At 48.3% G+C, this 23,056-nt stretch overlaps 1 long non-coding RNA gene across 1 annotated transcript in view; it reads left to right on the top strand.

The window, feature by feature from the left end:
- The first annotated feature begins 6,576 nt into the window (after positions 1–6,576).
- The window catches only part of LOC138517014 (uncharacterized), a 333,410-nt gene continuing 316,930 nt past the window's right edge, over positions 6,577–23,056 (top strand). Inside the window, exon 1 of the long non-coding RNA XR_011282340.1 lies at positions 6,577–7,408. This is a non-coding gene — a long non-coding RNA (uncharacterized lncRNA). The remainder of the gene's footprint in view (positions 7,409–23,056) is intronic.

The raw sequence follows: 23,056 nt of genomic DNA, 5'->3' as shown, positions 1-23,056 counted from the left end.
TCCCACCGTGCTCCGGCGTCTCGCAGGGGGTTAATCACTGGAATAGGACGCTTATGCATGCTAATAATAATCATTTTATATAGCGCTACGATGCATGAGCGCCCTATTCCAATGAAAACCTCTTGGCTCCCGCGTCGGAGCAGGAAGGTAATCACCATGTGAATAGGGTGCTGATGCTCTGTATCAGCACCCTATTGTTATTAAATGTGCACCACTGCCGCGGGCGCATTTAATAACAAAAGGGCGCCTGCTGCACCTTTCCTCACTACGCCAGGCCGGGGGAGCCCTTGAAAGACCTCCCCCGACCTGGCCTTGGGGCACCCTGGGTGGCTGGATCTGCCTGAACTTAACTATTTATTGGCAGCTGACCTCTCCCTAGCACTTCCTCCAATGGGCACTCCCTCCTCCCCTGTCCTCTCCCTGCACTTGCAGTTCTGAATGCTCACAAGGCCTGGTAGGTCTGTCTTTATCCTTCAGTGTTTTTAATTGTTTTTCAATCCCATGCTCCTTCCCATGCTCCCTCCCTGTTGCCCTGTGGGTGCTTTGAAATACAATTTACCCATCAGCTCTAATTAACTTAGTCAAGGGGGGATTATGGGAGTTGAAGTCCAAAACATGTGGTGAGACACAGTTTGCACAGCAGACCATGTCCGCGATCAAGGGTCTGCAACCTCCAGGTGTTTGGACTACAACTGCCACGCTCCCATGAGCCACTGATTATATTAGCAAGGATTGTTGGAAGATCTAGTGCAAAACATGTGGCGATCCAAAGGTTGCAGACCCCTGTCCTTGGTGAGCCAGGTGCATTGTAGTAATGGCCTTGGCTTTCCCTTTACAAATCGTTTATTTGAGTTGCTTAAGCACGATTTATTGAAATGCAGATGGCCAAGACGTCTCACAATGCATTTCTTGGTTGCATAAAAGTCAGAGATAGAGACAGAGTCCTCTGGTCATTAACTATAGGGTCCTCCAATCACTTCTCCCCCCTCGGATGAAAGGATGGGGTGTCACGTGTGGGGAAGTGAAGGAAGAACGTCACGCGCCACGCCTTCTCCTGCTTGGCGCAGGCGCAGGCCAGGACTGATGTCAGGTGGGGGCCTCGCCCCACGGCCTATGGCACACAGAAAAGATCAACGAATGACAGAGACAAACAACGGACTGCCGTGGATTCGCATTGGTCAGGTGGCAGCGCGTGACAGGAAGTTTCGATGTTGCGCGGGATTCGGTATGAATGCGTGCACACGTGAGGGTGGCGGTTGGAAGTCGACGGTTTCAAGAGCAGGTACACGGGAGGCTGAGAGAGAGGGCCAAGCCCGATGGGCTACACGGGGCCTAGAGAGGGCTGCCGAGAGCAGGGCAAGGGCAAAAAGATTATAACCCTGTATGGCTGTGCAGAGTCTGAGGGTCTAGATACATGGACAGAGCCCAGCTCGAGGGACTGCACACACCCTGGGGACGAGAAATCGCTCACCCCGAGGGAAAGAGCAGAGCCTGGGAGCCCAAGCACAACCCGGGGGGCTGCACAGAGTCTGAGAGACTAGATACACGGACAGAGCCCAGCTCGAGGGACTGCACACACCCTGGGGACGAGGGACTGCACACACCCTGGGGACTAGATATCGCTCACCCCGAGGGAAAGAGCAGAGCACAACCTGGAGGGCTGGCTAGAACAGAGCAGGGGCAATAGAGGAGAGCCTGAAAGCAAGAGCACAACCCGAGGGGCTGTGCAGAGTCTGAGGGTCTAGATACACGGACAGAGCCCAGCTCGAGGGACTGCACACACCTTGGGGACTAGCTAGAGCTCACCCTGAGGGAAAGAGCAGAGCCTGGGAGCCCGAGCACAACCCGGGGGGCTGCACAGAGTCTGAGGGACTAGATACACGGACAGAGCCCAGCTCGAGGGACTGCATGTACCCTGGGGACTAGATATCGCTCACCCTGAGGGAAAGAGCAGAGCACAACCTGGAGGGCTGGCTAAAACAGAGCAGGGGCAATAGAGGAGAGCCTGAAAGCAAGAGCACAACCCGAGGGGCTGTGCAGAGTCTGACGGTCTAGATACACGGACAGAGCCCAGCTCGAGGGACTGCACACACCTTGGGGACTAGCTAGAGCTCACCCTGAGGGAAAGAGCAGAGCCTGGGAGCCCGAGCACAACCCGGGGGGCTGCACAGAGTCTGAGGGACTAGATACACGGAGAGAGCCCAGCTCGAGGGACTGCACACACCCTGGGGACGAGATATCGCTCACCCCGAGGGAAAGAGCAGAGCACAACCTGGAGGGCTGGCTAGAACAGAGCAGGGGCAATAGAGGAGAGCCTGAAAGCAAGAGCACAACCCGAGGGGCTGTGCAGAGTCTGACGGTCTAGATACACGGACAGAGCCCAGCTCGAGGGACTGCACACACCTTGGGGACTAGCTAGAGCTCACCCTGAGGGAAAGAGCAGAGCCTGGGAGCCCGAGCACAACCCGGGGGGCTGCACAGAGTCTGAGGAACTAGATACACGGACAGAGCCCAGCTCGAGGGACTGCACACACCCTGGGGAATAGATATCGCTCACCCCGAGGGAAAGAGCAGAGCACAACCTGGAGGGCTGGCTAGAACAGAGCAGGGGCAATAGAGGAGAGCCTGAAAGCAAGAGCACAACCCGAGGGGCTGTGCAGAGTCTGAGGGTCTAGATACACGGACAGAGCCCAGCTCGAGGGACTGCACAAACCTTGGGGACTAGCTAGAGCTCACCCTGAGGGAAAGAGCAGAGCCTGGGAGCCCGAGCACAACCCGGGGGGCTGCACAGAGTCTGAGGGACTAGATACACGGACAGAGCCCAGCTCGAGGGACTGCACACACCCTGGGGAATAGATATCGCTCACCCCGAGGGAAAGAGCAGAGCACAACCTGGAGGGCTGGCTAGAACAGAGCAGGAGCAATAGAGGAGAGCCTGAAAGCAAGAGCACAACCCGAGGGGCTGTGCAGAGTCTGAGGGTCTAGATACACGGACAGAGCCCAGCTCGAGGGACTGCACACACCTTGTGGACTAGCTAGAGCTCACCCTGAGGGAAAGAGCAGAGCCTGGGAGCCCGAGCACGACCCGGGGGGCTGCACAGAGTCTGAGGGACTAGATACACGGACAGAGCCCAGCTCGAGGGACTGCATGTACCCTGGGGACTAGATATCGCTCACCCTGAGGGAAAGAGCAGAGCACAACCTGGAGGGCTGGCTAGAACAGAGCAGGGGCAATAGAGGAGAGCCTGACTAGATACACAGACAGAGCCCAGCTCGAGGGACTGCACACACCCTGGGGACTAGATATCGGTCACCCCGAGGGAAAGAGCAGAGCACAACCTGGAGGGCTGGCTAGAACAGAGCAGGGGCAATAGAGGAGAGCCTGAAAGCAAGAGCACAACCCGAGGGGCTGTGCAGAGTCTGAGGGTCTAGATACACGGACAGAGCCCAGCTCGAGGGACTGCACACACCTTGGGGACTAGCTAGAGCTCACCCTGAGGGAAAGAGCAGAGCCTGGGAGCCCGAGCACAACCCGGGGGGCTGCACAGAGTCTGAGGGACTAGATACACGGACAGAGCCCAGCTCGAGGGACTGCACACACCCTGGGGACTAGATATCGCTCACCTCGAGGGAAAGAGCAGAGCACAACCTGGAGGGCTGGCTAGAACAGAGCAGGGGCAATAGAGGAGAGCCTGAAAGCAAGAGCACAACCCAAGGGGCTGTGCAGAGTCTGAGGGTCTAGATACACGGACAGAGTCCAGCTCGAGGGACTGCACACACCTTGGGGACTAGCTAGAGCTCACCCTGAGGGAAAGCGCAGAGCCTGGGAGCCCGAGCACAACCCGGGGGGCTGCACAGAGTCTGAGGGACTAGATACACGGACAGAGCCCAGCTCGAGGGACTGCATGTACCCTGGGGACTAGATATCGCTCACCCTGAGGGAAAGAGCAGAGCACAACCTGGAGGGCTGGCTAGAACAGAGCAGGGGCAATAGAGGAGAGTCTGAAAGCAAGAGCACAACCCGAGGGGCTGTGCAGAGTCTGAGAGTCTAGATACACGGACAGAGCTCAGCTCGAGGGACTGCACATGCCCTGAGGACTAGATATCGCTCACCCTGAGGGAAAGAGCAGAGCACAACCTGGAGGGCTGGCTAGAACAGAGCAGGGGCAATAGAGGAGAGCCTGACTAGATACACAGACAGAGCCCAGCTCGAGGGACTGCACACATCCTGGGGACTAGCTAGAGCTCACCCTGAGGGAAAGAGCAGAGCCTGGGAGCCAGAGCACAGCCCGGGGGGCTCCACAGAGTCTGATAGACTAGATACACGGAAAGAGCCCAGCTCGGGGGAAAGACCAGAGCCTGGGACTAGAGCACAACCAGGAGGACTGAATAGAGCAGAGCCCGTGGGAAAGAGCAGGACATCGGGTCCTCTCAGAGCCGGGGGGAAGAGGAGAGGCTTGGGGCCTGATCAAGGCAGAGCCTGATAGAGCAGAGCCAAAGGGGCTGCCTAGTGCACAGCCAGGGGGATTAGAACTAAAGAGCACAACCAGAGACCTGCACAGAGTGCAGAGTATTAGATACAGTAGAGCCCAAGGAAAGAGGAGAGCTTGATAGACTAGAGTCAGAGGGGCTGCGCAGAACCTGGGATGGGGGTTGCCTAGTGTACAGCCAAGGGGTGCACAGAGTCTAAGGGACTTAAAACAGCAGAGTTCTCTGTGGCAGAGCGGTGCCAGAGGAGTAGAGAATGGCGTGGGGCATATAGCACAGCGTGAGCGGCTGGATAGAATCTGAGGGTTCGAACAAAGCACAAGAGGCTGCACCGAGTCCTGGACCTTTACAGTACTTGGTTTTCTCCTTAGAGCAAAGTTTGGGGTGAAGAGTACAGCATGAGGCACAGGGTAGAGCCCATGGGACAGGACAACATCTGTGGAACAGAGCCGCTTGGGCCTACTGGATAGAATAGAGCCTGAGTGAACGAGCACAGCCTGAGAACCTTCCAAATCTTGACATGCCAGGGTAGAGCCTGGGGAACAGGGCTGATCCTAAGGGACAGTGGATAGCGTGAGGGACAAGAACGAGTTTCATGGGAAACCATTGTTTGACATACTGAACATAGCTTGAAGGACCAGGGTAGAAACTACATTCCCAGAAATACCAAGCAGAGCTGAAGGGACTAGCCAGAGCCTGTGGAAGAGGACAAAGCCCGAGAGATAGGGCAGAATCTAAGAGAACACTCGTAGCCTCAGGACATGGCTGAGCCTGAGTTATAAAAGAAGGATTTAGGGCCTAGATTTGTGCCTGAGGGGCAGCACAGACCAAGAGGGACTGTGAATATTAACTGCCCAGAGCCGAAGAGAATGTACAGGGCCTGAGGTGGAGATCTGAATTTAAGACAGCTGAAAAGGGTAGTGGGTCACATGGACAGTGCCTGAGGGACCAGATGATGACCTGAGAGGCTGAACAGAGCATCAGCGAGTACAGGAGACCCTGAGAGACCAGACTGAATTAACAATCCTGCACAGCCATAGAGCAATAATAGAGACTGATTTTCTGAACGAGCATGAGTGATAAGACAGGACCCAGGGACTGGACACAGCATGATGGACTGAGCAGATCATGAGAGATCGGGGGGGGGGGACCAAAAAGGCACTGGGCAGTGCATCAGGAACCAGACAGAGTCTGAGAGCCATAGCAAAATCGATGGGACTGAACAAAGCACAGTCTGCGAAACTTAGCAGTGAAGGACTGAAGAAAGCCTGGAGAGGCTTAGCACGGTCTCGAGTGGCTGAAGAAGCATTGGGTACTGATCATAGTCTGTGGGACTGAACAAATCGTGATAGACTAAGAAGAGTCTGAGGCGTAGAACAAAGCATGAGAGACTGAAATGTCTATTGTGGGACTAGACAGAGGATGGGGGTTGATTAGAGACTTTGGAGGGATCAGGGCGCAGTCTCAGATACCAGAACATTGCTTGAGGAACAGGGCAGAGCATTGGGGCAGAGCAGGAAGTACGAGGCCCCAATCAATCCGAACATGGATAACAGAACCGACCCTGAAGAACCAAGCAAAGCTTTAGAGATACACTAGTGAGACGAGCATTGGACCTGTGGGGACAGAGGCACCAAGCCAGAGCATGAGAGCCCTGGGCAGACTTGAGGAAGGCGAGAAAGTGCCAGTGAGAGCAGGACAGTCTGGGAGACGGTGGCAGAGCCTGAGGGAGATATCCAGAGGGGACAGACCCTTTGGCATATGTTGTTACGCCTTAATGACACAGTAGTGACTCTTGGGGACTACTGTAAAGCTCGGGGAGGGAGGGATTGTGAAACAGAGCGATAGGGGCAGAGCATCAGATGTCCGAGTCACAAGAGGCAGACCAAGTGGACGCGAAAGGCAGAGGTAGAACCAAAGGAGGTAGAACCTGAGGAGGCTGAGCAAGAGGAGCCAGAGGAGCAGAGCCAGAGGTGGAAGGGCCCAACGAGGCAGAGTCAGAGTAGGCAGAGGCAAAGCCAGAGTGGGCTGGGCCAGAGGGGTCAAAGCTAGAGAGGGCAGAATCAGAGAAGGCAGAGCCAGGGGAGGCAAAGCCAGTAGGGGCAGAGTCAGAGGGGTCTAATCCAGAGGGGGCAGAGGCTGCAGGGGTAGACACAGCGCCTTAGGGGATTAGGCAGAACCAGTGGGGGTAAAGTGCTTTTGACACAATTTGCTAATCCTAAAGGACAGACCCGGAGGAGTCAGAGTGTCAGACTTGGAAAGGAAGAAAGACATCAGGGAGGCAAATCTTCGGAGGGCAAGGGCTGGTTGCATGGAACTTTGAGCAGCAGAGACTGGGATCGAGCCCGAGGAGGCATTACTTAAAATATTAGAGCTGACCATAGGAGGAACAAACCAAGGGATTGGGGATACATCGGTGAAGCTAAACCTAGAGACTGAGGAGCCAGTGCAGAGCTAGAAGGCAGAGCAGAGAACAGTACCTGGGCGTCCAAAGCAAAGCCTGAAGTGCTGTTTGAAACGAGTAGCATAGAGCCTGTGAGACAGGGGAGAACCCTGAGAAACCAGTCCAGAATCTGAGAAACTGGTTGACGAGCAGACACTGGTGAAGGCAACTATACGTGAGAGGCCAGAATAGAGCCCGAGTTCCTGAGAGATCAAGGGAAGCTCTCGGGAAGCTACTCTGAAAAGAGAGTAACTTTCCACAGAGTGTGGGCAGAACATTGCAGATTCATAGAGCCTGAGAAAAGGAAGAAGAGTCTGAGAGACCACGTCAGAGCTTGAGCGATGAGAGATGGGCTTGAGAAACCAGCACAGAATTTCCAAGCCCATCGCAGAAACTCAGCAGGGCAGCGCCTGGACAGTTAAGAGAGTGACAGCGAGAGTCCCTGCTTCTGTCCCTTCTGGATCCCAACACTAAAAGGTAATGGGACCTTTCTGGCAGGTCATTCTATTCTCTTGGGCATTCCATTTGTGTGCTCCCCTTTAAGGACTCAGTTTGGACCAGAGCCCAGGACCAAGGAACCCCAAAAGTAATGTGTTGTAATCGAAAAGCAGCATAGAGTAGTCGGCCAAAGGCACGTCTTTTAAAGATGTTCCACAACCACCAACTACTTTGCCCTGTTTGACACTTATGTGATTCTGTGGGCATGCTTTGAGCTGAATGAAAATAGTGGGAAGTGAGCTTTATTGAATCTCTGGGCATTCGATTGTGAACCGTGATCATAATCAAGTTATCCCTGCATTCACTCACTTGCCCCTTGTACAGCAGTGAATATACTTTCCACACCAAAGATCCCTGTTCACTCATATTCCCCCATTTCCCTTCACTATCTATTTCCGTCTCCATCTCTGTTCCCTCGCCCCTACCCCTCCTCCTTTCCCCCCACCACTCAAGGAAGAGCAGCACCTTACCCCCTTCTCCTAGCCTTTATCCCTGGAGCAGTCGCCCCAGAGAAACGTCACATGCCATTGTATATGTGCCAATAATCCTGAAACTTGATTCCCAGGTTAATGTTGCAATCAATCTCAAATCAAGAGTATATCACACCCAGAAAGACAGAGCTGGAGACTAATTAGATGCCGCAGCGCTACAATAGGAAGGGGAAGCGCGGAATAGAATGTCCTGCCAGGCCCGATCGGACATCAATATGTGTTTTCTTGTATATAGTACTAATTAATAACCACACTAAGCTATGTGCATGTGTTTATTTGTACATTTCTTTTCTATGTAGTATTACATTCTTTGACATTATATTGTGTTACGTTATAATATAGTTTGCCATATTCTATTCCGCTCCTCCAGTATCTCCATGAAACACAATTTATCACAAAACAAAAGCTGGTGATATGACAGTAATTTCCTTTTTACTGAACTCCTGTATCACAAAAATGCCTACACTAAAGCTAAGGTGATGTTAGTAGCCTATGGGTGACTTTAAACAATAAAATTAATGTTTCATTTTGAAAAGGTCCCCATAATTATTGTGATAAATTGTGTTTTATGTTGTTGTGATTTACAAGTGTGACCAGTGGGTCATAACTTTTATGATATGTTATGTAATAAAATCTGATATATTTTTGTAATTCCGACCACCCCATCTATTTATACATGCTCAAAAAGATGACTGTCTAAACCCACCCAGGCCGTGGCTAAGTCTCCAGTCTTTAGTGTTACATTGACAGGTAGCTCGTTGTGGAACCCCTCCTTCATATATGTTTCATAGTCCTCTCCCAACGAGCCCATAACAAACAAGAGGACATATCGTAGTTTGCTCATTGAGTATTCACCACACCTCCATGAAAAAGACCACGTGTTATGTACACCTACAGTGTGTATTACTTTGAAGACCACTTGTGAGTTCATAAAATGCACACAGTGAGATTAACAATGGGGTAGATAGCCGTCTTGTTCTGGGTTATTACCCCTGCCTGCTGTGAGTAGCTGGTGAGTTTGTGTGTGTTGTGATCCTTCCTGGATACAGTGGACACAGTGAATGGAATTGTATCTGAGAATGTCATGTATAGTTTGTAAGCATGGAGCCTGTTATTGCCACTCACACTTTCATGCTTTCTCTGTGCTTCTGAATGTGGTGGGATCCATGGACTGCACATTTTCTGAATGAAACCTTAGGATGCAACATTAAATCCAAGTGCAGGATAAAAAGGATGTGATTTTAGAAAGATATTCCAGCCTGTTAGGCTATGTTCATTCCATGATGTTGTATGCCTGCAACATAGCAGCATCCAGAAACCATGGCACAGCTGCAAGAAGGCCTGTCCTGGCGATTTTATTTCTCACTATTGTATCAGTTGTAGGCTAGACCTGGGCTCAGGAACCGTAGTGCAGTGTGTCCGCAGGAAGCTCCTAATACAACTCATTGATAGTACTTTCCAAGTAAGTTGCTGATTTTTCAGAAGCTATTTGGTGGTTAACAGGAGGTTTTGAGTTGCATTTGAGTTCCTTCCTGAGGTGATGGAGCGCTGGAGAGAATATTAGACTCTTGAGGAGCTCATTGCAGAGCCTGGGGACATTGGCACAGACAGCTTGTCTTATTCTTACCTTCTCCATTGCTAGATTGGGAAGCCAGAGATGGAATGCTTGTCTGCAGAATGTTCTGGATTTCTGGTCTATGTACAAATGTTTCATAAATTGGTGATTTATAATGTGCTTTATGCCGAATTGAGATAGCTTCCAAGTGCCGCAATAACCATTACTATCATTAGCCACCAGGTGGTTTACACTGTATCATTTTGGGGATGGTGTGTGAAGGGTTGAGTCATGTCCGACCGAGCTATCAAACCCATAATGCATTGCAATGTCCTGTTCCAAAGGTGTGAAATTAGCATTTGAGCGGTGCTGGTGTTGATGGCCCGAAGAAGCTGAAGTGTGTTTTGAATTCAACGCATTCTACTTTGGAGAGCTCTCTTAAAGGGGGAATAGAGGCGGCTACATGTAAGAGGTCTGAGTCAGAGAGACCAGTAGGTGGAGAGTTACCACCAAAGCTGTGGCAGGGGACCAGGGCCTGGCAGAGGAGGCTCAGTTGGGTTCAAGCTGTTTGAGATGCTGTACTCATTTGGTGTTTGAAGGTCAGTTTGGTGTCACCACAGAAGCCTAGTGACTTGGCGACTAAATGGGTGTGCACCCAGAGCCAAGCCACACTTGAATTTAGAGCTGAAAAGTGCTGCTATTAATGAGGACCAGCTCTGTTGAGGAATTCAGACTGCCAATTGCTTGTAGTGCCCCCCACCCAGCCGAGTGTAAGACTAATAGGGCCCCAAAACAACATCAACCCAGCCAGCCGGTCATCCTAAGTTAAGTCCTATCCACTGTAAGGATCAGCACTGCAGAAGGAGAGGGGGCAGTTCCTTTTAGGCTCAGCCCACATTATTCTCACCAAAGACCTTACCAGAGGCTCTCTCTCGAAACCAGACCCAAAATGTTATGTACACCGTCCTCAGGCTATCCTCTAACTCTCAGCGAGGCAAACTGGACCATAACTACCATGCCTGAAGAATCAGGATGATCAATACTGCATTTCCCATCATGCACTGTGCCTGAACTTTCAAAAGACAGGGTGTATATAGGATTGGCCACCAGAGAGCCATATCAAGATACGTTATGGGGAAACCAAGCTCACCCACGGATAACGCTTATGCTACCCATATTAGTGCTACTCGACAGACCTGGGTCTGCATGGAGGGCATATACTTTAATACCTTTCTCACTTCTAGGTGTACCTGGGAAGGGAACAATTCACGTTATCTTTGAATTTAACTATTTTCATGAACTGCTTCCACCTCTTGATTGAAGGGCAATAGGACTCTTACTTTCATTTTAATAAACACAGCCAGTCTCCTAAACACCCCCAATAAGGGGGAAGGGTATGTCTGTTAGGTCTTTATTTCATTTTCAAATATTATAACAAATGAAAAGTTATGTGATAAGCCGGCAACCTATTTAAAAACCCACTGGATCCAGGACATAGTGGCAGTTTTCATTTGATGGGCAGGTGCAGTCTTTGGAAATGTCTTTTGCATATCTATCCTCCCTGATAATTTACCTCGGCCCTGCATAACAGACCTGTATCACAGGAATCCTAAAGCTGACTTGTCGATGTGGGTTTACATCTCAAAACTGAATTCCTGAACTCTCGTGATGGGTGCTTTAGAAATTAAGGTGCTAAAACATTATGCCCTTTAATTGACCAATTAAAATGATCATCAAAGCAACTGTAAGAAAATAAAACCGCCTCATTTAAAAAACAATCCCTATTAAACAACTTTTGTTTTGTTTTTCTCCGGGTGGCAGCCAATTCTCGAACAATGGAATGTATCTTCCCAAGAAGTACCTCACAATGATCACACCAGGACAGCAGCACCGAGCTTATTTTCTTTTGCATTATGTAGCGCAATTTAGTGTATAAAATGCAAAATACAGATATGGGGAAGTCTAAGTTACGGTGGATGTAACAAGCCCATGGAGTTTGAGGAACCAGTCAGAGAAACCCATTAGACAAGTCTGTCTGCAGTCGCATAACGTCAGCATCATATTCATCTAGCATGACACATTGGAGAAATGAGATATAAGCTCAAGAAAAACCCATTTCCCCAGCCATGATATTGTGTTCCCCTTCATGAATATAATAGCCTGTGAGGGTCTCAGAATGACGGAATTGACCCTGTGTCTTCATGATTGTTATCTGAATGCACGGAATAATACTTGGAAATAGTCAGATAGCTATAGGGCATGTATCTTTAAAATATTTTCAGCAGGGTGAGGAGGAGGTGTGTGAGGTGGGTTTATAAGATTGAAGAAAGTAGTCACAATGCAGGAGGAGTTCTAATAAAATGTGTTAAAAAGGGCAAAAGAGGGGGTGCGCTAGGTTATCACAGCGATGACAAAGAACAGAAATTTAAGGCGCTGGAGCAAATGGTACGAGGAGGGGAGATAGAGTTAGTCAGGTACAGAGGATTAAATCCTTAATAGATATTAAGAAAAACAATTGCACAAAAAACGGTTGTGGGGAAAAATGCATGAGTAATGTGCAAATGAGGAAACTGGCCTAGTTAAAATCACAGCATAGGCTGCAATTATTATTATTACTATTATTATGATTATTATTATTATTATTGTATTTATTGACTGCAGACCTACCTTCCAGAAGCAACAGAGCGCTTTACAGAGGTATACAACAATACAGATACACCACGGAGCGCTTTGCAGAGGTATACAACAGGAAAGATGCATAACAGCACTTTTCAGAGGTAACATCAAAACAGATATACAGCGCAGGGTTGGATATAAAGGGGCACAGAGGAGGAGTGCAGCTGTACAGGGTGGTGGGGAGGAGAGTTTCGGACGGTGTCTAGCCAGTCAGGTGGCGCAGGGGTGACGTGATGGCCTAGTTGTTGAGGAGGAGAAACTCCTTTAAGAGGATGGGTCTTGAGTTCTTTTCTGAATTTGTATTTGAATTTGAGGGATTTATACGGCACACCTGACAAACTAAATCGTTTTTGGGCGCTGCTGGTGCAGGTACCATTCATATTGCCATATTTACACTTTCATCATATTATTGTTGGGGCACTATCCTCTAATCCTCATCTCTAGCAGCACAGATGGGTCTTAAGGGCCTTCCAAAATGTAGAGAGGGATTTCATTGCACAAATCTCTCGAAGTAGTTTATTCCATAGTCTGGGGCCATAGACCCGAATCTGCAATCACCTTTACTCGCGCACCTCGTGCGTGGTAATTGGAGCAGGTTCTTGTCAACTGAGCGTAATTGCCATATTGACACATGACTTTTAATTTTGTCTGATAAGTGTTTTGGCGCTGTTTTGTTAACACATTTAAATACCAAACAAAGAATTTTAAAGTGAATTCGCTCTTTCACCGCTAACCAGTGTAGGGATCTTCTTAGGTCCGAAATGGGGGCTGATTTCCTTACCCTGTACACCATCCTGACAGCGAAATTTTGGGCCACTTGTAATCTTCGCAAGTGATAGGCTGGTATTCCTATTTCTGAATTGTAGGTCCGTGGGGGAGAGTCTGATGCTGATGGGGTGGAGGTTCCATAGTCTTGGGGCGTAGGCAGAGAGGGCTTGTTTTCTGGTCCTGTTTTACAGCGGCAGATTTTGAGACTGCACGTGGTCTGGCTTCTGGTGGTGCTCTGTCTGCTTGAGATGCTGAGTTTCCCCAGGAGCTGGGAGACTTGAGGGCGACTACCTTATAGATGATGTAGCAAGACTTGAAGGTGATTTGTGCATGCAGTGGAAGTCAGTGAAGGTCGATGAAGGCCGGGGTGATGTGGTTATATCTGCATAGCCCCTTGATGAGGCATGCAGGACACTTCTCAGGGGCACAAGGGAGGACAACGGGAGGCCTTCGAGGATGGCATTGCCCCCATACAGGTGGTATAGAACCAGTGCGTGAACAGTGGCTCTAAAGCTGTCCGGAGGTAGGAAGGGCTTGCGTTTCTGCAGAAGGGAGAGATTATACCAAGCTGTCAGAGTTTTCTTAGCTAAGTGTGTCTTGAAGGGGAGGTGTTTGTCGATGTACAACCCAAGGTAATTGGCACAAGAGGGAAGATTGTTGTAGAATGGTGAGCACGGAACTACAGCAAACTGACATTGAGTGCTAGATAGAGGGCAGACAGTTGAAAAACAGAGAAGAGAGGGCTCGGTTGAAGTTTGAAGTTTGAAAAGAGATTACAATCTGGGTATCTTCAGCAAATAGGTTGTCGGAGAAACCAAAGGAAGATATGTGTTTGCCAGTTCAGGAGGGGTAAAGGGTAGTGGACCCAAGACAGATCCTTGGGGCTCCCACTGGGAGGTAGCTGGGACTGTAGTTGTTCAGATTCCAGGAGATGAATTATTGATGAGCGAGGTAAGAGGCTACTGTGATGAATCCTGCAGAGTCCTCACAAAAACCCTACCTAAAGTCCCCTCCCAGGTGGCCAGGGAAAGGCAGATGCTTTTTGATCCTGACTCTGGGGCGGTGTTAGCCGGGAGGATCACCTGGGAGGAGAAGGGTCTCACAGGAGCACGAGGACTCCATTGGATGAGACGCATCGTTCTTCTGCCCCAAGAGAAGAAAGATCCGTGATACCGGAATATTTAATGGCTTGCTGTCAGAAAGAGCTGTTAACTTCCCAAACTAATTATATCAATGTGGATAAGAACTATCCTAAACACTTATGCCTTGGGAAGAAACAAAACCCTTTTGAGGTCACGAACATTCCCAGAGATGAAAGCTCCTATGACTTACAGGGGATTAAAAATGAAACTATAAACATTAACAATGGAGATTCGAAGAACTCTTAATTCCTCTATAAAACAAAAACCTTCATTAGATCCCTATAATACTCATTTAAGGAAGTTAAATAAGGATATAAATAAAGTTAATAGTGATATGGTCATGAAAAGAAGTAATTTGAACATTGTGATGAAGAAGAGTGAAACAGAGGCACAAGATTGCTGTGTGCAGTTAATTGATGTTAATGACCCACACCCAAGAGGTACTGGTAGGTATTTAAAACCCCCACATGTGTGGGCCAGTAGAAGCAGTTGGAGTGGAGTAGTGGTGATAACTGTGAGCAGCCGTTGTTGAATGCAGGAAATGCTGGGACCATGATGGTGTGCATACAGAGCCGGGTCCTGAAAAGGTCATCAGAGCAGGAGCTCTGAGCTGTGGTGGCCGTGCAGGGGGAAGTAGTGCTATGTGTAAGGAATGCATGGTGGCAACAGTAAAGACAGACACAACTGATCACAGTTCAAGGGTGTTTATTTAACTGTATAGGTAGGTTAACAAAAACGCTGAATCTAAACCTAAATCTAAGATGGAAGCAAGCTACATCCATCAAATAATATTAAGGCAATCCTAGTGGCGTCTTGTTAAATAAAAGGGCCTATACTAAAAAGCCTATTGCCAATCCTTACAACTAAATACAAAAAGTGTGTGGGATAATGTTCATAAGAAAGAAAGAAGTGTACACAAATGATAAGTCAGGATGTGGTAGCCGGGGTTCTCCCTTCCCCACGTTTTGAGCACGGGACAAGGCGGGACTCCGGAGCATAGCACACTCTCGGGCTTTCCCAGCGCGAGACGACAGTTCTGTTCTCAGGTATCAGGACCTTTGGTGGTTAAGTCTCTTTTCTATAAAAAGTCTCTGGCCTCCGAAGACCTGACGTTTTCAAAATAACAAACAAACAGTTCCTTTCTGTATGTAGTGAAGGCAAGCGTCCCCAACCAGCACGATCCTCCCTGCAATGAGAGACAATGATGGACTCTCCCAGAATGGGAATAAGGCCAAGACAAGTGCGGGTGAGCGTAAATGGGAGTTTATCAATCAGAATAGGGCATGCAAAGAACTCTGCAAACTCCGAGAGCGCTCTGTCTGACAATAGCAAAGACAGGCGTATATATTTACAAAAAACATCATCAAAACCTACACACTATAGGGGGCACAAGTTCAATGGGATTGGGTCGCGACGACTAGCTATAGGTGCTGCTGCAATGTGGTTGGCCTTGGCTGGAGGACGTCACTGGTCAGCCTCGTGGGTTGGGCTGGGCCTGGCAGGTCTGCTGGGTTCATCCGGGCGGTGTTGTTGTGCCATTGTTGCCAGTGTCAGAGATGAATGTCTTTTCCTGACTTATTTTCCCTAGGCCATGCACACCGCAGTCATTCAGTTATTGCAATATTATCTTCTTTAGTAAATCTTTCAATAGGTTATTCTACAGGTTAATGCAACACAGGAGGAATGCACCTTGAGAGAGGTTTGACAGCGATTCGTCAGTACATGGTTACCAGTGTCCTGTTGACCGGGTACCATTGGTCGTGGGGCTAGGTCTCGGGGCATGGGACAGGCGGTACATGTCTTTTTGTCTTGTTAGAAGTCGTTATGAATGTGCTGCTGGATGTTGCCATAGTATTGGGTGTCCTAATGTTACAGGGGCCATAAACCTAAGGTTATCCGGTGGGTTGTGGGGTTTAAGAGAGGGCGCCTTTGGATTTGTGTATTCAGGCGGAGGTTTACTACTGGGCTGTAAATAATGCAGGTGGCGGGCCGTGGCCTTGGGTGCTGCAGAGGGGATTACAAATCTCTGAAGCGGCTCCAGCCTAGTTGGGGGAGGTGGAGCAGCGCGGCGCGGGCCTTTGCTCTTTCGTCTGGCAGGCCCCACTGGGAGGGAGGGGGAATGGCCTTGCATATACTCACAAAGGCATCTTCCTCGTGTGCTGCCGATTTGAGGTGAACATCATTGAAGCATCGTAAACATTCAAATAACACACAATACTAATTGAGTCATTTCAAAGCTCACATCGTAACATTGCTAATTCCTCTTGAATATAGCCAGTATGAGCACATTACTTGTACACTATGTTTTAACAGCTACAACATTGTGTTATATGCATATACATTTGCAGTAAGTGAGGTAGTAGTGAGGTTGGTGGAGCACATGGGAAATGACTTGCCACCGTACATGACAGTAGTGGCACATAAGGGGCTTGGACTTGTCATTCTCGCGTGTCCTTCTCATGAGCCCTCAGTATGGTTGCATTTGTCTTTCCTTGCACTCTAGCAGCATTAGTTCGGTTATGGCGCGGGACCGTGGGGTGTAAGCTTTTCAATGATGCCCATAACAAATAACCCCCCGGGATGCTTTTATTATTTACACGCAACTGCAGTGGTGGGGGTGCTTCACTGTTTATGCCATGTGAACATGTATTCTACCATATCTGTAGGTTTTACAAATTTTCTAATCAAAAAGGGGTCTGTGGAGAAAATGTGCGTATTGCAAGTAGTTTTGGCATTAGTATTTGGGAACGTTTGCTTCTGTCCGAGGGCCATTTTACAGGTCTCTTTTTCACCCAGGCTTTGCTGGCCGGGTCATGCTGGGAGCAGTGATACACTGCGGAAGGTGAAATGTTACAGTGTTGGTATCTTACACTAGCTCATGTCCGCCTTGTTCGTGGGAACGGGCTCACAGCGGATCTGCCAGGGAGCTGCGGCCACAGGGATAATTGAAACTCTCCAAAGGTGGGGGCCGTGCTACAGTGCGCAGAGCTCACACCATCTTTATTAGACAAAATGGTTTCTAAGGCCTAGCTAAATTTAATACGTTTGGGCAATGTCTTCAGCAGGCGAGCCATCCACCACCCGGGCCCTGGTGGTAAGGAGGGGACGCCCAATGAGTCATGGCCCTCACCTGGGGAGGGGATGTAGGCAAGCGGGGGTTTTCGGACCAATCCTCCCCTACATTTCCCCCCTTTCGTTACTTAAGTAACAAATTCTTTAAATCTTCCAATCTCCTGCACTCCTATTGGTCAATTATTGCTTCATCCCATGCAGTGTGCCCTTTATGGGCATCCACGCTCTGCACACCCCCTTAAGCTCTCACCTCTCCTAGCATACTCATCTGGGGTACAGGTCAGATATATACATCCGTTCTCTCCTTCCAAATCTACCCATACCTCCTCGTACCATTCTAGTATACGAGGCTCTCTAATGGTAGTATGCCACAAGTTGTCCACTATATCCTTGTCGTGATACCTAGGTACTAGCTGATATCTTGGTGTGTCATCTGTTCCTGTTTCTACCTGCACTTCCTGCATAGTTTGTATTGTACTACGGGTGTTGCCCATTGTCACCATCATCATTGCACCATTCGGTACTGCGTTAGCACAACATCGAAGACCCACCTGGCACAGGCAAAAAATAAAAAGGAGGAACACCACAGCTGGCATCAAAAATTTCACAGTCATTCCCAGCCATGAGGGAACCCAGGCGAAGATATTGTCGAACCACGTGCTTTCTTCTGCTCCACCTTCCATTTTCATTCTTACTCCTAGGTTGTGTACTGCTTCGATCACATGGGACAGGGAGCCGTTGTCTGCGTCTTCAGAAGGTACGAAAGTGCAGCAGGCACTTCAGATTTTTCGGCAAACACCTCCGTCCATCGCTGTCAACAGGTCCAAGACATACCTGTTTTGCATGGTCATCAGCCGTAATGCTCTTAGTTCCTCATTTATTACGTTGAACCCTTCTTCAGTGTCATTTGCCAGTTGGATCAGCTCCCAACGTGTTATCTGGAGCCATTTTGCGTTTGCTCTTGCCTGGATACTTGGGATCAGTGAGGCAAAGAATGTTTCTGCCGAGCTGAATAATCTGTATCTGTCTGGGATCTGTGCCAGCAACTCTGATGATGCTTTTGATATGTAGTTTGATGCTCGTCTGTTTCGGGACAGCACCTCTTCCTTGTTCCCAGAAGACAGGACATAGATTTGTGACTCTGCAGTGGGCTGGGCCGCACTCTGTTGGGTGTCTTCTCGCGTCCTTTTACTCCCATCAATGTGGCTTTCTGGGATTACCATTAGTGCTGAGTGCAGGGTGGCCATTGAGCAGCTGCCACTCCATGATTGTGGGAGGTGCAGGTATGCCTGGTTGCCACATACCCAATACGTGTCCATCAGGGCCACTGTCCCTTTTCTTAGATCTGGGATGGTAAGGGTCTTGTTATAGTTCTTGTTTGTCCCCATGGAGGTTTTCCACTCTCCTTTAAAACACAGTTCATAGTCTATTTCGTTCTGCAGCTTGAAGGGTTTTTCAATGGCTGTTACCCAAGTTAGTTTTGAAATGTGATCCTTCCATATTGGTGTGCACGTTTCTTCTATCCACGAGCAATTTCTCTGGTGCCACACCCCTCAGCGCTTTAGCTTTACACATTACTTCTTCGTCCTTCCACTTGTTGTCTGAAAAAAGTGTCCCCTGTATCACAAAAAATGGTTCTTCCAGACATACCACTCCTACCGTCTTTGGGTAGCAAGTTTTCTCGTTCTGCAGCATTCTAAAAGTAACTTCATGTGCCTGGAAGGTGTTCTTGATCCTGCACAACGTGAGATGAAGGAGACATTGGGCATCCACAATAGGCAACTCTTTGGGTAACAATACTTTGGGTGTGCCTGAAGCATGGGGAATGAGGGAGCAGACATAGCAGCTCTCATTTGTTGTTTGTTTAGCTGTTGCACTCATATCCGCATACCATTTATTTGTCTGGTGGGGGTGTCGTGGGTCTTCCATTTTATCTAGTCCTAACCCATAGTACTCATCATACTTCCTCCTCCCCGCTTCCCTTTTTCGTCTGTTATTTTTGTTCCTCATGTACTTCCCAGCCTCATGGGCGATGGACAAAATGGGCCCCCCTTTCTCCTTCCCGCCCCCCTTTGCCCAATAATCATATAATATTTCGTGTGTCGCTCTCATCCTTTCCTTTTCTTCCTTTACGTTGTCTGTCAGTGTGTTTTTTGCTATGGGGGCAGGCTGGCTGGTGGGGGTGTTATACAACCAGGATATGGCGGAGGGGTTTCTGTCATTTAAACTGCGGGCATTGTAATTAGATAATTTCGGCGGAGACACTGTGTTATTTTGCATTTCACCCTGTAGCCCTTCATTTTTTGAGATGACAGCATTGGATGGTGTGGTATAATATCCCCATACAAGTTTAGTTCCGTCCCATATCAAAAAATCACCTTCTTTAGTATTTGCACGTGCTGTTGCATTGGTCACATTAGTGCTGTTAATCCCTCCCCCCTCGTTCATCTCGATAGAGATGAACGCTATGAACCAATATGTAACTAGGCCAAACATGATTGTAAAAAACAATGTAATGCACACAGCTAATCCACACTCATACGAATATCTGCATCTCTCAGTTAACAACTCTCTATATCTAATAAATCTATCCATTGCAGGCTGCCCGTTAGATGCCATGGTAGCTCCTGTTTGAGAAATAAAAGTGCATTAAGTGCATGAATGTAAACATTTTGTTGGCACTTCCAGTGCCAGTATATATTGAAAGGGAATGGAAGCGGGTAGGGTTGTAGGGATGGGGATACACAGACAAGGGAGTAGACACTTCATAATGTTATCACATCATTAATTACATATAAGTTCACAAGAGAAAAAATGTTTTTTTTTTTTTGTAATATCTTTAAAATGCAAGTATACATGTCAGCCACTTTCTCATTCTGCCACACACACACACAAGTTCATAATCAGACATTCTCCTCATTTGCATTGTTTGCTGTTGTCTGTGCCTCCTCATCCACCTCTTCCTGCACATTATTATATGCCTTTCGTACATCTGTCAGATGTATCCAATACTTCAGGCCCTTTACTTTTACAGCTGTGGGCGTGGAAAACACTACTTCGTATGGGCCATGGAACCGTGGTGCGTTCCACCGGCGCACAAAACTCCTGACATAGATGAATTCACCGGGCATCAGCTGTAGCTGTGTTTCAAGTTCCGTACTAGACCCTGTTGTGTTTCCCTCCTCTCTCGTAAAAGGTGGAGAGAGCTGCTTTGATATTGCGCCCGCTGCCCTTGTCAATTTTTTCAAATAGTCTGTGAACTCGTCTCCCAAGATCACAGCGCTTCTGTGTGCATCTGAGTGTTCACGCAGTGGCGAGTGTGCTTTGTGCATTTGTCTCCCAGTCACTATTTCGTGCGGGGACAAATGGTGGTCCTTGCTTGGCTGATTTCTCAGCTCAAACAGCGCAAGTGGTAAACAGTAAATTCATTTCTTTTTTAATGAAAAGCATAGTTTCGATAACTTTCCTTTTAACAGGCCGTTCATCTTCTCCACTACGCCATTACTTTGAGGATGATAAATCGAGCACAATTTATGCTTTATTCCCAACAGTGGTGTTACTTCCTTGAAGAGCTCATTTACAAAGTGAGTGTCGTTGTCTGAGCGAATCACGTCACAAATTCCCCAGCGCGGAAAAACTTCCCTCACTAGGAACTTCGCAGCGCTTTTAGCATCAGGTTGTGCACATGGGCCTGCTTCTACCCACCTTGAAAATGGGCATACAACCACAATCATGTAACGTGCCCCATTACACCTTTCTCCCATGTCCGCGTAATCGATATGTAACTCTCTGAATGGCCCAATCGGTTTTGGAATTGTTCCCCTGAGCGTACGCAATGTCATTCCCGAATTGTATATCTGACATGTTGTGCACTCCAGTGTCAATCGAGATAAGTGCTCCTGAAGACAGGGCACGAACCACTCCTCCTGTATCTCTGCTGCAATGTGTTGTTTCGTGTTGTGTGCTGGGAAGTGTAGTTGTTGGAACGCTATTTCCAATAACTTTACTGGCATTACCACTTTTCCTGAGTTATTTTGTCGCCACAGTAAGTCTGTTGCTGATTGGCTGCACCCTCGTTTCGCCCACATCACCTTTTCGTCTGCACTTACTCCTTCCTGTAACTCTAGTATTTGTGATATCGGCATTGCATTGTACCCTTCTGGAAGCTCCTCGTTTGTCTTGTGCTGTAGCATGTACTCACCTGCTTCATATTTTTGAAAGTAAGAGGCTTCTTTGGCTGCCGCGTCTGCTGCCGCGTTTCCTAAAGACACGACGTCTGTGTTTGACGTATGGGCTTGGCATTTCACTATTGCTACCACTGTGGGGTCTCATAGGGCTTCAATTAACTCTTTCAGTAAGTCTGCATGTTGCACGGGAGTCCCATCTGCTCGTCGAAACCCCCTTCGCCCCCATCTGGCCAGACCTCCATGTACTGTTGTCGTCATATATGCTGAATCTGTGTAAATTGTTACCGCGCACCCTTTAGCTGCATGTAGTGCTTCTATTAGGGCAATCAGTTCAGTTGCTTGTGCTGAGTAATGTGATGGAAGGCGGTACTGCACTAGTGTCTCATACTCACGGTCTTCTAATCTCACCACTGCCATACCCACATGTTTCTCTCCCGTGTCCACGTCAATGGATACGGACCCGTCAACAAAGTACACTTCCCCCTCGCTCAGAGCATTCTCGCATACCACTGTGTCCTCCCCTCTTTCTCCTGTGTAGGTTGCACAATCGTGTTGCTGCATGTCCTCTAGTGTGCACGCTTCCGTAATGAAGGTTGCTGGATTCACTGTCCTGCATCGCACCACATGGATGTTGGCGCTGGACAATATTATTTCATAGGCGGTTGCCCGCTGTGTTGTCAGTGTACTTTTTGACCTTTCCAGTATTGCAAATAATGAATGCTCCACAAACAACGTTACAGGGCATCCCATTACTATTGTGGCACTTTTCTCAATTGCAAACACGGCTGCTGCGAGCGATTGCTCGCACGCGAAATGTCCTTGCATCACAGCATCCAACGTGCCACTATAGTAAGCCAAAGGTTTGTGTCCTAGGGACGTCTTTTGTGTCAGTACAGCTGTCAGGAGTGTCCCCTTGCAGTGCGAGAACAGGTAAAACTCGCGCCCATAGTCAGGATTTGCGAGCACTGGAGCGCTTGAAATCAATTCTTTTAATGATTTGAAGGAGGCGCTCATTTCTTCTGACCATTCTATTTTCTTGTTCTCCTGTTGGGCCTCCTTGAGTGCTTGCAGTAAGGGTCTGGTGTATGCTGCATAATCTAATATCCATGCTCGGCAATAGTTGCACATTCCCAGGAATTTCTGCATTTCTTTCACTGTTGTGGGTTCTCCTACTGATTTTATTGCTTCTACCCTGTCGGGGATTATTCTTTTTCCATCTTTTGATATTAGCTGTCCCAAGTATAGAACTTCTGTCAGGCAATACTGTAGCTTTCCCTTGTCTACTTTGTACCCCTTATTGGCCAACAGGGTCAGGAGTGTTGTTGAATCCTTTCTGCATGCTTCTTCGTCCTGTGCACAGACGAGTAAATCGTCTACATACTGAATAATTGTACTCTCTGATAGATTTCCTAAGTCTTCATGTAGTATGCGGTTGAATATGCTCGGGCTCTCACAGTATCCCTGTGGTAATCTGCAATGTTCATATCTCTTCCCCCCTAGTGTAAATGCTGTCAGGTATCTGCTCTCTTCAGCCAGGGGGATGGAGAAAAATGGGTTTTTCAAATCGACCACCGAAATGTGATGCCGTTTTTGGGATGCTGCATAATATTGATGCAGGGTTCGGGACCAAAGGGAACTCTTTCTGTATTACATCATTTAGGGGGCGTAAATCCTGTATCATCCTTCAAGACCCTCCCTTTGCTTTTTTAATTGGGTCAATGCATGTGTTACATGGG

The sequence above is a fragment of the Ambystoma mexicanum genome, chromosome 6q (assembly GCF_040938575.1).
Source record: "Ambystoma mexicanum isolate Mex_15411 chromosome 6q, UKY_AmexF1_1, whole genome shotgun sequence".
Classification (NCBI taxonomy): domain Eukaryota; kingdom Metazoa; phylum Chordata; class Amphibia; order Caudata; family Ambystomatidae; genus Ambystoma; species Ambystoma mexicanum.
Note: the sequence above shows the minus strand (reverse complement) of the source record. Positions and strands in the feature narration are given on the sequence as shown.